The 21,445-nt window shown below is 34.9% G+C and overlaps 1 protein-coding gene across 2 annotated transcripts in view; it reads right to left on the bottom strand.

Moving 5' to 3' along the window:
- The window catches only part of CDK17 (cyclin dependent kinase 17), a 115,599-nt gene that overhangs the window by 51,400 nt on the left and 42,754 nt on the right, over window positions 1–21,445 (bottom strand). Inside the window, exon 1 of one of the 2 annotated variants that reach the window (XM_078449580.2) lies at window positions 14,137–15,110. The exons of the other annotated variant lie outside the window; for it this stretch is intronic. The gene's annotated coding sequence lies outside the window, so the exon portion shown is untranslated. Of the gene's footprint in view, window positions 1–14,136; window positions 15,111–21,445 lie in introns of those variants that run through there. 2 annotated transcript variants of the gene reach the window in all.

The raw sequence follows: 21,445 nt of genomic DNA on the forward strand, positions 1-21,445 counted from the left end.
AAATTTCAGCATACATGCTAATCTTCAGAGGGCTCTTTCCTGACACTCTCTATTCCTTTATTCTTAGTTTTTTTTTCACTCACTGTACTTACCATGTATGTATGCACGCGCGCGTGCACACACACACACACACACACACACACACACACACACATTCCATATATATGCACATATATCCCCATTCAAATATGTACATACATTTGTGTATGTATGCAAAATGTTTATGCTTTTGTAGCTCTCAAAAATATCTCGAGCTTTTTGTCATAGCTAGATAAAATTAAAAAGGTAAAAGGGCAATAAATGATATTCAGAATGACAGCATATAACTCTATACACACACACACACTCTATACACACACACACACACACACACACACACACACAAACTGAAAAAGTTCAAAATCAGTGTCCAACTACAAGTACTTAAAAAAAAAACCTGAATTGTTTTGTGTTATCTTACTTTATCATCTGGGGCTAACCCTGATCTGGGACTGTCCACTGTTAAATTAAAAAAACTTTTCTTTTTTTTTTTTTAATTGTGGAAATGTAACCATTTTATTTACTTACAAGAATACAGAAAACCACTCTGGAATGCCAACTGAGTTTTGTCCTCAGAATGGGTGATACATATGTACACTTTTTTTTTTTTTTTTTTTTTTTAAAGACAACAGCTGTAAAGCTGTGAACACTCCCAAACTAGATCCTCTACTATGGGTATTTACCTGCAAAAATGGTGTCATATTGTGGCCCCTTTGGCACTTCTGGTAAAAAAAACAAAAACAAAAACAAAAACAAAAACAAAACAAACAAAAAACAAAAAAAACCCTCTTTGGACTGATTCAAACTTCTTTAATAGTGAAGAATTTATTAGAGTGGCAATTTTTGGCTTATGTCTTTGAGAGATCAAAACAATTTCTTGTTAATAACTACAGAAGGTTGAGGGAAAAGCTGCAGATTGCTTTTAAAATGCCTAAATGACTTTTCTTTAGGTAAAGAAGCAAAATTTACATGCAGAACAAATTGAGCATTTTAAAGTTTGGATTAAAATCCAATTTTACAAAGGCAGACCAACATTCTAAAATATCATGTAGAGTAATATGATTTCACAATAAAGACAGCTTCATGTATTTCTTTATATCATTTTCTGTAGTGACTGGCTTTAAATTAAACTTATTATAAATAAGGTAAACACATTAGGTGGTTTGTAAGCAAATTTTCTACTGTTTATCCATCAATAATTAAATCATAATAAACATCCAATGCCAAACGTGTAAGCTAACCATACTTAATGAGGAATAACTAACATTTAAAAACATTAAATTTTTTCACTAGAAACAAATTTCTTATTTACATAAAATATGAAGTTACTATACAAAATACTGACAGAGCACTGAAATAAAAGTTCATACTTTATATTTTTCCCCCAAAACACTTAAATATCTTAATCCTTTATGTGTTAAAATCTGAAGACAATTCTTTTCCTTTGACAGTACAGTCAAGCACACAAACCAGAAAAAAGAAACCTAAGAACTTTCCTCTATCCATATAAACACATTAGAAAGACAATAAATACAAGAATACCGTGACCCACGAGATGAAAAATGTCATAGTAGGAAGCTATTGGGGTTCGTCCCTCCACCCAAAACAACCAGTACAGTGGGAAGAAAAAAAAAAACCCAAAACAGAACCAACTATTTAAGGACTCTAGAACCTGACTGGACACTTAAAACAACCCTGAGTGTTTGCTAAAAGGGAGAGACTGCTAGGAGAACCACACCTGCAAACCCATCAACACTGCCCATTCCTCAGCCCTGTCCATCACTCCTAGAGCAGCTGGTTGGTGCCAGGGCAGACAATTGGGAATCTTGACATCAAAAAATTGGGGGCTGAACTTTTCGGTCAGTCAGGCAGATCAGAGACTGGCACAGTGCAGACACATGCCTTCCTTTAAGCCCTTTCAGGCTGCAGGGGCTCCTCACAACAGCATCTGTTGGAAGATTTAAGAGACAGCAATACTTCTTTGTTGTTTGAGCCAGATATTAAAGAAAATCTTCATCAGGCCAATAGCTAACTGCGAAGATAACAGGAAAGAAACTTCAGTGATCACATACAACCAAGAATATATATTTGCAAAAATAGTTTGGGAAAGTCACAAATGGATGGGAATAGCCCGAACAATGAAAATCAAAGAAACACCTGTGGAGAGGGAGAATCTGGTTTCCAGAGTTACTACATTATAAATGTCCTGGCCTCAACAAAAAATTACAAAGCATACAAACGAACAAGAAAACATGGCCCATTCACAATTAAAAAAAATTAACAGAAACCATTCCTGAAGAAGTCCAGAATTTGGAACTTATAGTCCAAGATATTAAATCAACTGTCCTAGATACGCTCAAAGGGCTAAAGGAAACCCAATAATAACAACAAAAAAAAAAAAAAAAGAAAAGAAAAGAAAAAAAGGAAATAAGGAAAACAATATACGAGAAAAAGGAGAATATCAACAAAGAGACAAATTATAAAAAAGAACCAAAAGAAATTCCAGAACTGAAAAAAAGTACAATAACTGAAATGAAATATTCACTAGTAGGGTTCAACAGATTTAAATAGGCAGGAAATAAAAGGATCAGGAAACTTTAAGAAAGTCAAAATTATCAAGTCTGAGGAACAAAAAGAAAAAGAATGAAGAAAAACAAACAGAGCCTGAGGTACCTATGTACCCCCATAGGCATCACAGGAGTCATAGACAAAAATAATGATAACCGAAAAAATAATAGTTGAAACTTCAAAAATCTGAGGAAAACATGAATATACACATCCAAGAATCTCAACAAACTCCAAGAAGGATAAACTCAAAGAGATCCATGCCAAGATATTTTGTATTCAAAGTGTAAAACCCCAAAGACAAAGAAAGAATCTTGCAAGCAGCAAGGGAAAAAAGTAACTGGACCCACAGAAGTGATACTCAATACGTTAACAACTAATGTCTCATCAGCAACCGCGAAGATCAGGCCGCACTGGAAATGATGTATTTAAAGTCTGAAAGAAAGAAAAATCTTATCTCGTAACAGTATCCTTCAAGAATGAAGGAGAAATTGAGACATTTCCAGATAAACAAAAGCTAAGGAGGTTCATTAGTAATAGACCTGCCATACAAAAAATGCTAAAGGAACAGTTTCAGCCTAAAATGAAAGGACACTAGACAGTAACTCAAAGTCATAAGAAGAAATAAAGAACATCAGTAAAAGTAAGTTCATATGTACTTACAAAAGACAGTATAATTGTACTTTTGATTTGTAGCTTCTCTTTTTTCTCCCTTTTCCTATGATTTAAAGGGCAAAGTACACACATAGAAAAATGATAAATCTATGTTAATGGGCACATAATGTATAAAGAGGCAATCTGTCACAAGAGCAATATAAAGGAGGAAAGAAAGGGATAAACAGATCAGTGTTTATATACTATTGAACTAACTACTATAAAAACTAGTTTCATGTATGTTTAAGATATTAATTGTAGTTCCCAAGTAATGATTAAGAAGTTAATTAAAAAGTATTACAGAAAAGGAAAAAAGAAGGAGATCAGAAAAGTACACTACAAAACATCAACTGTGCAAAAACAGGGCAATAATGGAGGAATTGAAGAACAAAAAACAAGACACAGAAAATAAATCAAAACCGTAAATCCTTCCTTATTAGTAATTACTTTAAATGTAAATGGATTAAACTCTTCAACTGAAAGGCAGAGATTGACAGAATGGATTTTTTTAAATATGGTCCATCTGTATATTGTCTATAAGAGATGTATTTTAGATACAAAGACACAAAGAGATTGAAAGTAAAAGGACAGAGTAAGGTATTTCATGCAAACAGTAACTAAAAGAGCTGGAATTACTATATTTTTGTCAAGCAAAATAGACTAAAATAATTAAAATAGGTTACAGGAGATAAGGAAGGGCACTATATATTAATAAAAAATTAATATATAACAACTGTAAACATATACATACCTAAAAACAAAGCTTGAAAACATATTAAGTAAAAACTAACACAAATGAAAAAAAAAAGATAGTTCTACAATCATAATAATTGGGAGATTTCAATATCCCATTTTCAACACTGGACAGAAGGGCCAGATATAAGATCAATAAAAGAAATAAAGGACCTGAACAACACTAGATACCTAATGTATTAGATCTAACTGACATATATAGAATGCTCCACCTAACAACAGGAGAGTACACATTCTTCTTAAGTGCCAATGGAACATTCTCCATGATACTTATTAGTAAGACCACAAAGGGCGTCTTAATAAATTTAAAAAGATGCAAATCATGCAAAGTATGTTTTCCAATCACAATAAAATGAAACTGGAAATCAGTAACAGGAAAAAAAATGAAAATTTTACATATATGTGAAAATTAAACAGCATAACTCTTAAACAACCAATGGGTCAAAGAAGAAATCACAAGAGATATTAGAAAATACCTTGAAACAAATGAAAACAAAACACAGCATATCAAAACTTATGGGATATAGGAAAAAGCAATGCTAGGAAGAAATTTACAGCTGTAAAACCTATAATAAAAGAAGATCTTAAATCAACAAACAGCAAATGAAACCCAAAGCTAGCAAAAAGAAATAATAAAGATTATACTGTAAACAGAGATCAGAAAAAACAATGGGAAGTCAACAAAACCAAAAGTTGGTTCTTTGAGGGGAAAAAAAAAACCCTTCAACAAAATCAACTTTTAGCTAGATTGACTAAGAAAAAAAAGAACTTAAATTACTAAAATCAGAAATGAAAGTGATGACAACCCATCAACTACACAGAAATAAGAAGGATTATAAGAAATTACTATGAACAGCTGAACACCACACTGGATAACTTAATGAAATGGACAAATTCCTGGAAACGACCAAACTACCAAAACTGGCTCAAGAAGAAATAGACAATCTGAACAAACACATAAGCAGTTTGAATCAGTAATCAACACTTGTAACAAAGAAAAGCCCAGGAACAGATGGCTTGACTAACAAATTCTACCAAATATTTAAAGAAGAATTAATAAGAATCCTTCTTAAAATATTCCAAAAAGCTAAAGAGAAGTGATTACTTCCAAGTTCATTCTATGAGGCCAGTATTACCCTGATAGCAAGGCCAGACAAAGACACCACAAGAAAACTACAGGCTACTACTAATAAAATACTAAAATAGTAATACTAAAACTACTAACATTCTCCAATTCATTTGCAGAGTAGAAGTCCCTAACAAAATACTAAGAAACCAAATTCAGCAAAGTACTGAAAGGATCACACTTATGACTCAAATGAGATTTATCCCCAGAAGGCAAGGAGGTTCAATATGAGAAAATAATCAATGTAATAACACATTAACAGAATGAAAGACATGAACATCAATTAATGCAGAAAAAAAAAAAAAACATTTAACAAAATCCAATACCCTTTAATGATAAAATACTCAATGAAGTAGGGATAGAAGGGAACTTCCTCAACATGATTAAAGTCATATATGAAAAAACCACAACTAACATTATATGCAAAGGTGAAAAACTGGAAACTGTTCCCCTAAGATCAGGAACAAGACAAAAATGCCCACTTTTACTACTCCTATTCAACATAATACTGGAAGTTCTGGCGTGAGCAATTGGGCAAGAAATAGAAATAAACGGCATCATACTTGAAAAGGGAGACATAAAACTATTTCTATTTACAGATGATAAGACCTTATATGTAGAAAACCCTAAAGAATCACATATAAAAACCTGTTGGAGCTACTAAATGAATTCAGCAAAGGTGAAGGATACAAAATAAACAAACATCAGTTGCCATTTCTGTATATCTGCAACAAATACATGAAAAGGACATTTACATAGCATAAAAAACAATGAAATACTTAGGAAAAACTTTAAATGAGGAAGCACAAGACTTGTACACTGAAAACTACAAAATGTTGCTTTAAGAAGACCTAAACAGAAGACTTAAATAAATGCAAAGGTATTCTGTATTCATGTATTAGAAAACTTAATATTAAGATGACAGTATTACCCAAAATGATCTATAGACTCAATGCAATCCCTATCAAACTCCCAATGGTATTTTTACAGAAATAGAAAAACCCATCCTAGGGGCGCCTGGGTGGCGCAGTCGGTTAAGCGTCCGACTTCAGCCAGGTCACGATCTCGCGGTCCGTGAGTTCGAGCCCCGCGTCAGGCTCTGGGCTGATGGCTCGGAGCCTGGAGCCTGTTTCCGATTCTGTGTCTCCCTCTCTCTCTGCCCCTCCCCTGTTCATGCTCTGTCTCTCTCTGTCCCAAAAATAAATAAAAAAAAAACGTTGAAAAAAAAAAAAAATTAAAAAAAAAAAAAAAAAAAAAAAAGAAAAACCCATCCTAAAATTTATACGGAATTCCAAGGAACCTTGAATAGCCAAAACAATCTTGAAGTAAAAGAACAAAGTTGAAGGACTCACATTTCTTGATTTCAAAACTTACTACAAAATCACAATAATCAAAACATGGTATAGGCATAAGGATAGACACAAAGACCAATGAAACAGAACTGAGCCCAGAAATAAACTTTCATATCTATGATCAACTGATTTTCAGCAAGGTTGCCAAGATCATTCAGTAGGGAAAGCATAGTGCTTTTTAACAAATGATGCTGGGAAAACTGGATCTATTCACATGAAAAAGAATGAAGTTGGACTCTTATGCCAAAGAATTACCTCACTATGGATCAAAGGCTTAAATCTAAGAGCTAAAACTATAAAATTCTTAGAAGAAAGCATGGAGGTAATATTCATGACGTTAGATTTGGCAATCACTTCTTAAATATGAAACCAAAAGCACAGGGAACAAAAAAGAAAAGTAGACAAATTAGAAAGACTTCATTAGAATTTAAAAACTTTTGAGCATCTAGGGAGAGTATCAAGAGACTTAAATTACAACTGGCACAAAGGTAGAAAATGGGTGCAAATCATCTATCTGGTAAGGGCTTAATAGCCAAAATAAAGAACTCCTATAACTCAAGAACAAAATACAAATATGATTAAAATATGGGCAAAGGACTATAAAGACACTGCACCAGAGAAGATACACAAATGGTCAATAAGTACCATGAAAAGATGCTCAACATTATTCATAGAGAAATGCAAATAAAAATCACCATGAAATATCACTGCACATCTACTAGGATGGCTACTACAAAACAAATAAAAAGCAGAAAATAACAAATGTTGATCAAAAAGAAAAGAACAAATGTTTGTGAGGATGTGGACAAATAAAACCACTGGCGCACTGCTGGTGGGAACTTAAAATATGCAGCCACTGTGGAAAACTGTCTGGGGATTCCTCAAAAAGTTAAACAAAGAATAACCATATCACCCAGCAATTCCACTCCTGGGGATATACCAAAAAGAATTGAAAACAGCAATTTTCAACTGCTAGTATATTGCTAGTTTCAATACTAGTGTCAAGAGCAGCATTAATCCTAACAGACAAAAGGTACAAACAACATAAGTGGAATAAACAAAATGTGAAACATACGCACACAGAATACTATTCTGCAAAAAAAGGAAAGTTCTGATACATGTTACAACATGAATGAACCTTGAAAACATTATGCTAAACGAAGTAAGTCAGACACAAAAGGACAAATATTGTATGATTCTACTCATATGAAATATCTAGATTAGGTAAATTCTGCACAGATACAGAATAGAGGTTAGCAGGGGTAAGAAGGTGGGAGCAATGAGGAGTTATCACCTAAGGGGTACAGAATTTTTGTTTGGGATGAAAATGCTCTGAAAATAGACAATAGTGATGATTACACAACATTCTGAACGTATTTAATGTCACTTAATGGTACAATTTTATGTTCTATGTATTTTACCACAATAAAAGGTTTTTTTTCCTGTGTCAGCACACATTTACATTGGTTTTTCATCAAGCTTAAATATGGCCAATACCTTATTTTAGTAGAATTTTATTAAAAGAACTGGCTAAATAATTTCATTGTGAACAGTCAACCTATATCAATTATTTTGAACACAAGAGAGTAAATATTTGGATTACTGCTTATGGTTAGGATATAGAAACTTGCAAAAGACTTTCATTGCTCCCACCTCAACAACAAGAACAAGACAGAGAGTATAAAATCATCTCAGAGAGAGCTGAGATGCAAAGAAACATAAGTAAACTAAATTCCTACAGGAACAAGCCCTTTCCAGTAATGAAAGGAAGCTGGGGTCATGATGAAATGAAGAGTGAACCTGCTACGGAAGGAAAAAATTAGTCCAACATTTAACAAACTTTTAAGGGAAGCACAGTGGCTGGCACAACAGATTAAAATCATTAGCAGCCTCATTCCCAAAGCAAATCTGCACTTTCTCAAAAGGATGTTTTCCAAATACTGGAGCTGCGGAGTAGGGAGGCAGGGGTGCAAAATGCTGGCAACAGGGCAACAGAGCTAAGAGAAAAGCATCCCCAAAGGACAAGGGCCTTCACCAAGTGCAAAGCCACACCCACTACAGGATGGCATCAGGGTATCAGGCAAATGCTTTCTCCAGAAGAGAGGAAAGCCAGGGATGGAGCAAAGGAGAAAAGAAAATGTCTCAGCTGCTCAAAATCCCAGCAGTTGGGCTGTGAAACGGAAAGACATCTTACAGTTTTATGAACTGTTGGCTGGGCTGTAAAGCATGAAGATTTCTTGAGTCTCACAAGTGCTCAGACCCTAAGACATAATGAAGGGCAAGTCTTTGATTCTGCACTCAAAACATCTGATACCACTGGTGAACTAAATAAAACTAAAGCTGTAACAGAGTCCAGACTCACATTAGGCTGTTTTCCTATTACTATTGTATTTCAGCTTTTCTCCTTCAACTATGTCACAGAGGTCTATTTATGTAAATGAATGCTATGCATCATCCTTTTAAATGTACCATGAGGCAGAAATGTTTTACACTACCTTTTTCATTACAGACTATTAAGACATGTATCTAAGGATAAGATTTAAGAAAATTAATATATTTTACTGCTTCATCAAAAACCTTGTTAAGTGAAATTGTTTCCTTCCTTGCAAATGCACATAGGGAAAGAATGCCACTGCTACAATTTGAAATAAGGAGCTAGTAGTTTTATAGACCACTGCATATGTAGCATCAGAGCAAATGTCAACAGTTTTAAAAAGTCAAATAATGTTTTAGTATTATAAAAATTAAGTTTTGACTTCGCAGGCTCCCTGAAAGTGTTTCAGGATCATGGATCACACTGAGATCTGCTAGGCAACTTCCCAAACTTCATTCCAATGAACTTATCTTAGCAAACTGAATATTAGTAATTCAATAAGGCTAATGGTCAGCTATTAACAATAGAAATCACATAATCGAAATTACCAATTGCTGAGCTCAGGAAGAAGAGCAAATTTGGAGGGGGGGGGCAATGAATTCAAGACTGAACTTACTGGAGCAAACTTAAATGAGTCCACAACTCAGAAAAAAAGTCACTTTATAGATCTGAGAGTGACATTTATTTTTTTTAATGTTTGTTTATTTATTTATTTTTTTTTTTGAGAGAGAGAGAGAGAGAGAGAGTGTGTGTGTGTGTGTGTGTGTGTAATTGGGGGAGGGGCAGAGAGGGAGACACAGAATCCAAAGCAGGCTCCAGACTCTGAGCTGTCAGCACAGAGCCCAACGCAGGGCTCAAACTCATGGGCTGTGAGATCATGACCTGAGCCACCCAGGTGCCCCCTAAGAGTGACATTTATAAAACTGATTAAAGCCAGGAAGAATTGTGTGATAAGAGGGAAGGTCAGAAATGTGACGAATGCCTACAACTATTAAGTGGATAAAGGGAAGTCATCAAAACACCTCCAAAAAGAATGAATCAGACACAAATTGTGATAAATGAAAGAATGTCAGTGACTATAGGAGCCAATCCATTTTATGGCTAGGGAAACAGAGCTTGAAGAGGCTCAAAAAAATGATTTGGCCAAGCATCTGAAAGTGAGAGCATCAGGTCTTAAAATGCCACTTTAGGGATCCCAACTGAGTTTTCTTTCCAGAGTACCAAATTTCCAGAGAGTTAGGAAGCAATTCTTTCCCATTCTAGCTAGAGAATTAAAGCCTAGCATGAGGGACAGATATGAAGGAGTAAATAACACATGTATTTTCCACTCCCTCTAAACCCTGCTCCTCTTACTAGTCTATCATGTGTTCTGGTTTTCTTCATATCCCACAAATCAATGCATCACCCAACCCGTAGGCCCTTCCTTCAAAATAGATCCAGAGTCTGACCATGCCTTACCACCTAAACTGCTAAAATTTTAACTCAACCTCAATCATTTCTTTGCCTAGAATATTCAGAGCATCCTGAATGCTCTTCCTGCTCCCACCCCACCACCTTCCTGCCCCATTGACCACCAGTAGCAACCAGAGCATACATACTAAGTCATACATACTAACATCATCTCTCTTCTTAAAAATCCTCCAACAAATGGCACTTTACTCAACAGTTAACGCCAAAATCCTTAAATGGCTTACCAGGTCCTAAATGACCTGTCTGCCATTCCCCTTTTTTATCCTTCTCTGCTCCCACCTACTCCATTCTAGCAGCACAGCATAGTCTCTTTGCTGATCCTGCCTTTGTACTTGCTCTTCCTTGGCCTGGAATGCACTTCTCCCAGATAGTCTCACTTCTTTCCGGGTTCTACTCAGACATCGCTTCCCTGGTCACCCTATATAAAAGTGACAACTCTATACCCAGGTTACACTCTATCCCCCTTCCTTGTTTTAATTTCCACCATAGTCTTCCTGCTTGACATTCTAAATACTGGTTTACTGCTGATTCCCTCCACTAGAATTTAATCCCCTTGAGAGCAGGGACTTAATGTTTTTTTCACTGGTTGTATTTAGTACAAAACCCAGCATTTAGTACAAAACCTAGCACTCAATAGGCACCAAACCTGCCTAATGAATGAATGAATGAAGTAAATAACAGAGATTAGTAATCTTTTATAACCTGAAGTATTTCTATTTAAAGTCAATTTATTAACTGGCAAAGTTTTAGATCACTGTCCCATTCTGATGGCTCTGCTTAGGCTTTTCCTTTTATGTTAAGAAGTTTCATTCGTTCATTCAATAAACACTCACACAGAGGCCCTATCATGTCCTAGGCAATATGTGGCATGAAGGCAGAAAGATAAATAAAACATGAACTCTGCCCACAAGAAACTTAGTCTTGGGGAGGTAGTATATCATTTCCAGAAGAATAAAGTTACAGTACTCCAGTGACAGTAATGCAGGTTAATACACTAAATGTTGTTAAAACTATTACAAAAGTCAAATAATTCATTCAACAAAGAAAATACTCAAACTGTACTTTTCATGAAAACTGCTTCACCAATTTGATAACTTATGTAAAACAATCTGATTGGCTGAAAAGATCAAGACCTTTAGTTCACTATATTGGAACATGAAGTGAAATCCCTACTCATCTTGATTCATTATCTCTTGGATTCAGTAACATCTTGGACAAAACCGAAACCAGTCACCAAGAAATCTCTAACAGGCTTATTAATGTTGCATCTCAATACATTCATTGGTATAAATAATCCCCAAATCCTCTGGCTTTCCACCAGAAGTATTTTATTTTCTTTAACATGTATTTCTGCTTATATTGTTGGAAAATACATTAAAATTTAAAATATGATTAAAATCTGATTTTTAAAAATCACTCAAAATGTAAATACTTTCATCACAAATAACAATAAATTGATTTGCAGATGATAAATCCCCACAGAAAGGGCATTTGTTTGAAACAGCTGTTTGGTTTCAGTGAATTCAGAAAGTCATCTATTAGAAATGTCATATGATGCTTTTGATAATAATGGGCTTACTCACAGCAGAACCAAGAGAGCAATTGTAATCATTTGAGGTAGTGTGTGATTTTGATACACAAATGGTTATACACAAAAAGGAAAAGGCCCACTGAAAAAGCAGAAAAGATTTGAAAACAAAAAGGTATCTGAAAAATGTAAGACTTCATTACTTTTTATCTATTCCTTTGTAAATGGGTCAAATTATTATTCACTCTAGCTAAATTAATTTTACCATATTTTCTATGATTTAAAAATGCTTTAAATTATATTGTAAAACTAGAAGTTCACTGAAAAATATAAATTTTAATTTTAATTTTTTAAATTTTAAGTAGGCTCCATGCCCAGTGTGGGGCCTGAACTCACTACCCAGAGATCAAGAGTCATAGGCTCTATTGACTGAGCCAACCAGGCACCCCTACAAACTGTTTTTAAAACACTTGCTCTGCCAATTATCTCCTACCCTTGAAAATCATCTTTGATGGCTAGTGAAATATTACTACTCCAAAAAAATTGAAACTCCTCCACTATAATTCAAAAACAAAGAAGGCAATTCAAATTACTATTGTCTATCTCAATTAAGTGATAAGAGCTCCTAATCATGGGTTTGCATGTAAGTATTTCTCAAAGTAGATCCACAATAGGTTGAAGTAGACTATTGATTATTCTGGGCTTCAAATTACATTACTTAATCCCTTGAAAACTAACACTTTTAAGCAATAAAGGAAGCACTGGGAGTTTACAGCTTTGTGTAGTACCTGACCTATCCTCTCTAGAGTAATCCAGCTTATTTTATTTGGTGAAGAGTCAACTAGTGATAATATTAGAACAATAGTTTCAAAGTTCTTCTTGAGGAAGGTAAAGTAGTTTAAATAAAATGTTTCCCCAAGCATTAGAGAAAAAACAATACGCCTAAAAGCTTTATTTTTAAAATAGGAAAATAATGGCACATACACTAATGGAAACAAAACTGATCTAGGCACTTTGCAATTGCAAGATCAGACAAAGTAACTACATTTATACTCTTGATTCATATTTGGCCACAAACTCAAAGGTCATTCTTTACAATTTCCATTCCCTCAAATGCATATCCAATTGGATCAAGTCAGACTGTGCTATTTTCATACCCGTCACAGTTCTCCATCCCACCACCCTCTACCTCCACTGCTAAGCCTTAGTTTAAACCATGACAATTGATTATCTAAAACATTACAACAAACCTCATAAATAGTTTCCCTGGTTCTTTCAAAAGATTAATAAAATTGGTAAACCTCTGGCAATCCTGGTCAAGAAAAAAAAAATGAACAGTATTATAATAGTGGAAATTAATATATAATTTATATTAACAAATTAATTATGATTAATATAATATATAATATACAATATATTATTATAATTAATAGTGGAAATTAATTAGGTACCATTTTGTAAAGTTAAATATTACATGCCCTATGATCCTATAATTCTTATTCTGGGCACATATCCAAGAGAAACTTTAATACACGTTTACCCAGAAATATGAACAGAAATGCTCACAGCAACATGTCTGTAACAGCGTAACACTGGGAACAACCCAAATGTCTGTAATAAGGAAAATGGATAAATCCTGATAAATTTGCAGAATGTAAGACTATATACAGTGGTAAAAATGAATGAACGACAATTACATGCGACAAGAATATTAATAACACTGTATCAAATCAAAAAAACAAATTCAGAAGACTACCTTTTAGCATACTTGTTTTATAAACAAAAACCAAAAAAAAAAAAAAAAATACATTGTTTAGGTAAATGTGTTTATAATAAAATCTTTATGAAACATAAAAGACTGAAATACAAATTTCAGAATGATAGCCAGCATTTAGGGAGAGGCAAGAACACACAGAAGATGTAAACAATCGGTAATGTTTGAGAAGTTGGATTCACAGATACTACTTTACTGATGTATAAATACACTCTAGATAAAATCATGCACAGACCAGTGAGAATAACGTGTCATGAGCCGCAAATTGTGATTAACACAATTCTGTGCAAATTGGTGGGAAAACGTAAATTAAGTTTAGGGGAAAAAACTAAGAATGAAAGGAAAGGCATAATTAAAGACTGAGTGGTTTAAAAATCTTATAAGAGAATAAGTGAAAATGTTTTAATAATAAAAAGGACACAGGGTTAGAGTCAAAAGGGCTGACTTTTCTTCCCCAGTCCTGCCAATAAGTAGCTGTGTAATCTCAGGCTACTCACTTACTTAACAGATGAGCTTCCAAAATGGACTATGCTCAGAAAGGATTTCTTTCTTTCTTTCTTTTCTGAAACAAATGGCCTATATTTAATGTTATCAGGTATGAAATCTGGTCACTTCTGGAATAGGTACCATTCCATTCTGAACTTCCCTTCTTTTCCGAACCTACCAATATTGTCTAATACCTGTCACTACACTATTGTGCTCACGAATAAAATTAAGACACAACTGATCATTCCAACAGATACTCTTCATAACTTTACTGATTATTACAATCACTTAAGCTGAAATTCAAAAGATATATATACTCTGGGAGAATAGTTTTTATCTGACATATGTTTGATCAATAAATGTTCCTACAAAAAATCATATTAAGACCAATCATAGAAGTTTAACCAAGTTATGCTACAATAACAGACACCAGCAAATCTTGATGTCTCAAAATAACTAAGATTTTATTCCTTTATGCTAAATGCTCATTGAGAGGTGACTTAAAGGACCTAGGCTAAAGTAGCAGCTACCATAGGAAGGAGACAGTGTGGCAAAGTATATACTATTTTTTTTTAAGTTTATTTATTTATTTCAAGAGAGACAGAAACAGTGTAAGCAGGGGGCAGGCAGAGAGAGAGAATCCTAAGGAGGCCTGCACAGAGAGCACAAAGCCCAATGCTGGGCTCAAACTCAAAACCGTGAGGTCATGACCTGAGCCAAAACCAAGAGTGGATGCTCAACTGACTGAACCACCCAGGCCCCCCAAGTACATACTCAATATTTAAAGTTTCCATCTAGGAGTATCACACACTTGTTCTACTCACACTTCATGGCTAAATCAAGTCACATGGCCATGCCCACCTTTAATTTGGCAGGAATACTTACCATATACCCCAAGAGGAGAGTAAGAATACTTATGAACAGGTTTCACAATTTCACAAATTGGAAACATCAAATGAAATGTTAACATACTATGATGTACTAAAAAATCAAGATTACAAAGAAATAATCAATATACTTGGTTTTGAAGATTTACCCACACATATATGTCATCAAATTGGCGTTCCTGGGTGGCTCAGTTATTAAACATCTGACTTTGGCTCAGGTCATGATCTCACAGCTCATGAGTTTTGAGTCCCACATTGGGTGAGCTTGAGCCACGCTTTGGGTGAGCTCAAGCCTCACTTTGGGTAAAACACAAGCTCCAGGTGAGCCCTGCTATTCTCTCTCTCTCTCTCTCTCTCTCTCTCTCTCTCTCTCTCTCTGCCCCTTGCTCACTTGTGCCCTCTCTCCAAAAAAAAAAAAAAAAAAAAAAAAAAAAAAAAAAAAGGACAACCTAGAGAAAATGGATAAATTCCTAAAAACATATAAATGGCCAAAACTGAAACAAAACTGAAACTGAAACGGCCAAAACGGAAGAAACACAAAATCTGAGCACACCAATTCCCAGCAAAGAAATTGAATCCGTAATCAAAAAACTCCCAACAAACAAAAGTCCAGGACCAGATGGCTTCACAGTAAAATCCTACCAAACATTTAAAGAAGAGTTAATGCCTATTCTTCTCAAACTGTTCCAAAAACAGAAAAGGAAGGAAAAGTTCTAAATTAATTCCATGAGACCAGCATTACCTTCATACCAAAACCAGATAAAGACAACACTACAAAAGAAAACTACAGGCCAATATCCCTGATGAACACAGATGCAAAACTCCTCAACAAAATATTAGCAAACAAGATCCAACAATACATTATAAAAGTCATTCACCATGATCAAGTGGGATTTATTCCTGGGTTGTAGAGGTGGTTCAATCTTCACAAATCAATCAACGTGATACATCACATCAGTAAGAGAAAGGAGGGGTGCCTGGCTGACTCGGGTGGTGGAGCGTGCTACTTTTGATCTCAGAGTTGTAAGTTCAAGCCCCATGTTGGGTGTACAGATTACTAAAAATCAAATCTCCAAAAAATATATAAATAAAAGAAAGGCTAACAACCATATGATCATTTCAAAAGATGCAGAAAAGGCATTTGACAAAGTACAACATCCATTCGTGATAAAAACCATCAACAAAGTGGTTTTAGAGGGAACATACCTCAACATTATAAAGGCCATATATGAAAAACACACAGCTAATATCATCCATCTTACATGAAGAAAAAAATGACAATAACAACAACAACAGAGCTGTTCCTCTACAGTCAGAAATAAGACAGGGATGCCCACTCTCACCACTTTCATTCAACCCAGTACTGGAAGTCCTAGCCATAGCAATCAGACAACAAAAAGAAATAAAAGGCATCCAAATTGGTAAAGAAGTAAAACTTTCACTCTTTGCAGATGACATGATACCATATACAGAAAACCCTAAGGACTCCACCGAAAAATGGCGAGAACTGATGAACAAATTCAGTAAAGCTGAAGGATACAAAACCAATATACAGACACCTATTGCATTTCTATACATTAATAATGAAGCAGCAGAAAGAGAAATTAAGAAAACAGTCCCATTTACTATTTATGAAAAATACTAAGATACGTAGGAATAAACCTAACCAAAAAGGTGAAAGGTCTGTCCTCTGAGAACTATAAAACACTGAGGAAAGAAACTGAAGACAACACAAAGAAATGACAAAATATTCCATGCTCATGGACTAGAAGAACAAATATTGTTAAGATGTCTGCACTATGCAAAGCACTCTACAGAGTTAATGCAATCCCTACCAAAATACCAACAGCATTTTTCACAGAACTAGAACAAACAATCCTAAAATTTGTATGGACCCACAAAAGATCCTGAATAGCCAAAGCAAAGCAAAGCAAAGCAAAACCGAAGGCATCACAATTCTAGACTTCAAGCCATATTACAAAGCTACAGGAATCAAAACAATATGGTACTGAAACAAAAAACAGATCAATAAAACATAATAGAAAACTCAGAAATGAACCTAGAATTATATGGTCAAGTAATCTTCGGCAAAGCAGGAAAGAATATGCAAAGAGGAAAAGTCTCTTCAAATGGTGCTGAGGAAACTGGGCAGCTATATGCAAAAGAGTCAAACTGGACCACCTGTTTGCACCATACACAAAAGTAAATTCAAATTGGAGTAAAGACCAAATATGAGACTTGAAACATAAAAATCCTACAAGAGAGCTCAGGCAATAATTTTTCTGACGTTGGTCATAGCAATGTCCTTCTAGATATGTCTCCTAACAAAATATAAAAGACAACCTACTGAATGGGAGAAGATACCTACAAATAACCTATCTGACAAAGGGTTAGTATCCAAAATATAGAAAGAACTGATACGGCTCATCTAAAACACCAATAATCCAATTAAAAATAGCAGAAGACATGAACAGGTATTTCTTCAGGAACACATACAGATGGCCAAAAGACATATGAAAAGATGCTCAGCATCACTCATCATTAGGGCAATGAACACCAAACCTTAATGAGATATCACCTCAAACCTATCAGAATGGCTAAAATAAAAAACACAAGAAACAAGTATTGGTGAGGATGTGGAGAAAAATGAACCCTTGTGCACTGTTGGTGGGAATGCAAAGTGGTGCAGCCACTGTGGAAGACAGTGTGAAGTTTCCTCAAAAAATTAAAAATGGAACCGCCCTATGATACAGTAATTGTGCTACTGGGTATCTGCCCAAAGAATATAAAAACAGTAATTCGAAGGGATATATGCATCCCCATGTTTATTGGAGCATTATTTACAATAGCCAAACTATGGAAGCAGCCCAAGTGTCCATCAATAGATGAAAGGATAAAGAAGTGGTATATATATACAATATGCAATGAAATATTATTCAGTCATAAAAAAAAGAATGATATGCAACAACAGAGATGGAGCTAGAGAGTATAATGCTAAGCAAAATAATCCAATCAGGGAAAGTCAGATACCATGTGATTTCACTCATATGCGGAATTTAAGAAACAAAGGGGGAAAAACAGACAGACAAACCAAAGGGAGACACTTAACTGCAGAGAACAAACAGATGGTCGCCAGAAGTGAGACAGATGAGGGGATTGGTGAAATAGGTGAAGGGGATTAGGAGTGCACTTGTCTTGATGAGGACTGAGTAACGTATGAAACTGTTGGATAACTACTGTACACCTTAAATGAATATTGCACTGTATGTTAACTACACTGGAATAAAAAAAAAAAAGATTTAATAACATAAAAACTCAAAAAGCAAATAAAGAAAAGGCCAAAAGACCAAATCTCCAGCACAATTCTGAAAGAAGAAGCAAAACAATCTATAGCTCTCAACAACACAAGTGTAAAGAAATTTCAGGGAAATATTTACTTTTTTCCCTAAAATCTCAGTATTGTAGACTAAGAGATTCAAATTATCCAGTTAGTTGATCAATGGATCCTCTACTACAAATAAGAAACAAGAATAGAAAGATTTCCCCAAATCTCTCATTTTGGAAAACAGATTTAAATTATTTGAATTAAACCGAGGGGGAGGTAGCCCGCAATAAAGGGTATAACAATAGGAATGACCTGCATACCAATAAGGTATACCATGATGGAGGTAAGGGTCTGGAACTGGGATAGATGTAGGCCAGGGTTACACCACTAACTACTGGAGAGAAGATATGCTGCAATCAAAATAACGAGAAGACTCGGAAACCCTCTGGGTGTCCCTGTACCAAGCATTAATAATACACTAATAATTAAAGTACACTGAAGTATAGGGTTCACTCCATGAGTACAATGACGGTAGAAAGGGAAGCTTAAAGGCTTAATTAAATGTGAGACATGACAGGTAGAGGCCTGATAGATAACCTGAGAAGTGTGATGAATGGATCTGGATTCTTCCCTGGAACAGAGTTGTATAAGAGCTGGTGAAAATGTAAGGAGATAAGGCATATTCAATCTCAAAAACAACTGAACTAGAACAATTGAACCAGAAAGCCCAAGTGAAACCTCACGTATGTAACTTTTAGAAGAGTATTAAATAATCTTTGATGCCATATTAACATCAGCTTAAATATTGCAATATCTGAGTAGCTTCAGATGCCAAAAATAATCAAAATAAGATCCTTCCCTTCATAAGATAATTGTCATGACTTCTGCCCTTCACAACCACATTTCAAGCATGTTCATTAATTAAAATATTTATTGAACATCTAGTATAGAGAAATCCTGTGTTAGGCACTAACAACAAAGAAACAAAAGACCCTATCACTGGCCTAGAGGTGAGAATCTAGAAAAGCAGGCAGTGACAATGAAGTGTAATAATGATGTAATCTCAAGCACCTCTGGGAGCACAGATAAGGGAAGACCTCTGATAGAGGATACAGAGAACAAAGAAAGGCCCAGCACACTGCAGAGGTTCAGTAACTACTAAATGAAGACTGGCCTTATCTCCAGGACTTTAGTCTCCAGGACTAATATTTTGACCAGTGTTATTAGTCAGTTATTAGTCAAAAGACAGAAATCACACCAGTAATTTTAACAAAGAATTTAGTGTAAATTGTTAACCAGGAATTGGAGAGCTGAAAAGGCAAAAAAGAGAACTCAGATAATCACAAAGATAGTAATTACAGGAAGCAGCTATGACCCCCCAGGCTGAGGGAGAAAAAAAGAAGTGACTGAAATTACTAAAACTCAATGGTTTGGAGAAACCCCAAACCATTTGGGGTCCAGATCTCTGGAAACAAAGCACTCTTTGAAGAACGCTAAGAACAAAGAATTTGTAGGAGGGTCCCTGAAAAGGTAAGATGGGAGATCTCTGAGATGGAACAAAAGGCTAGCTGATGGCATCTAGGAGAAGATTTGATGAGGGTTCTATGAGTGGGAAAAATGCAAAATGGAGCCACTTGCCGCTCTTTTTACTGTCAGGGTGAAGTCCTGTTGCTATGAAGATATTGATAGGGAGAAGTAAACACAAAGAGCAAATCCCTTGTACCTCCTCTTGCTTTCCTATTTCCCATTCTATTGGCAGAATTTAATAAAGAACTAGGTGGCAAAAAAAATATAGTTTGTAGGGTCTCAGCTTCCACGCTACAAAATAAAGTTTAAAGGATGTGTATGAGGCTGACTGAAAATACCCTAAAAGCCAGCACTACCTATCCCAATTTCTCCTCTCTAGGTACTTAAGGTAATATTCTGCAAATATTCAGAATCAGAAAACTCTAGTTAAATTATGCTATTTGATTTTTCTCATGAGCTCTGAGGAAATTATATAAAAAATGAACCCTAAAATAAGGGCATCTATTTTAACACTCCAAACTTTAAACTCTCACGTATTCAAAAATCATCACAAGATGTGATGTGGATTAACGTGGATTAGTGAAAGGTCTGAACTGCTAAAATCTTAGATGAATGCTATTTTATTACTCCAAAACATAAGTAGCTTTTTCTATTAGACCAAATCTTTTCTTAGTGATTAACTCTAATATTTTTATTGCCTGAGGGGCACCTGAGTGACTCAGTCAGTTAAACGTCCGACTCTTGGTTTCGGCTCAGGTCATGATCTCATGGTTCCTGAGTTCAAACCTGGCATCAGGCTCTGTGCTTACACTGCAGACCCTGATTGGGATTCTCTCTCTCCCTCTCTCTTTGCCCCTACCTCGCTTGTGTCATGTTTCTCTCAAAATAAATAAACTTTAAAAAAAAATTATTATTTTTATTGCCTGAAAAGTTCTGAATCTTCCTCTGAAATAGGTGACTTAAGAAAACATCATTTCAAACATACCACACTTCCCCAAATCTAAGATGTCATTAGAACACGGCACTAGTCCATAAACCACTAAGGTGAAAAAAACGCTAGAAGTTAAATTATGACTTCATGGGTTCTTTCAAGGACTTGTAAGAATTATTGCGAGAACTCTATCACATTAATTATCTAATGTACTACTAAAGGGTATTATCTCAGGATATACTTTAATTTTTTTTTATTATCAACTTCTATTGTATCAATTCTTTAGTATTTTGGTTTCTTTCAGCTTCTATTTTTATTTCCGTTGTAGTTTTATCTTAATATTTACTCAACAAATAGCATAAATACTAACCTTAGTTCATTTCTGTTCATTTTACACTGATGGGCTAAATAATTTCATTCAACATTTACAGGCCTACGGCAGGAGATGGGAGAGGATGGGAAAGAATAGGTACAAGGATTTTTTGGGTGGTCATGAAAATGTTCTAAGATTATGGTGATGACTGTGCAAATGTAAATATATTAAAAAACCACTGAACTATATAAAACACAGAAATTATATTCAACAATGCTGTTACAATTATGGTAAATTCTGCTTTCTTACATCAAAACAGTTAAAATATTGCATACTTTTGA

The sequence above is a fragment of the Panthera onca genome, chromosome B4 (genome assembly GCF_046562875.1).
Source record: "Panthera onca isolate mPanOnc1 chromosome B4, mPanOnc1 haplotype 2, whole genome shotgun sequence".
Lineage (NCBI taxonomy): Eukaryota > Metazoa > Chordata > Mammalia > Carnivora > Felidae > Panthera > Panthera onca.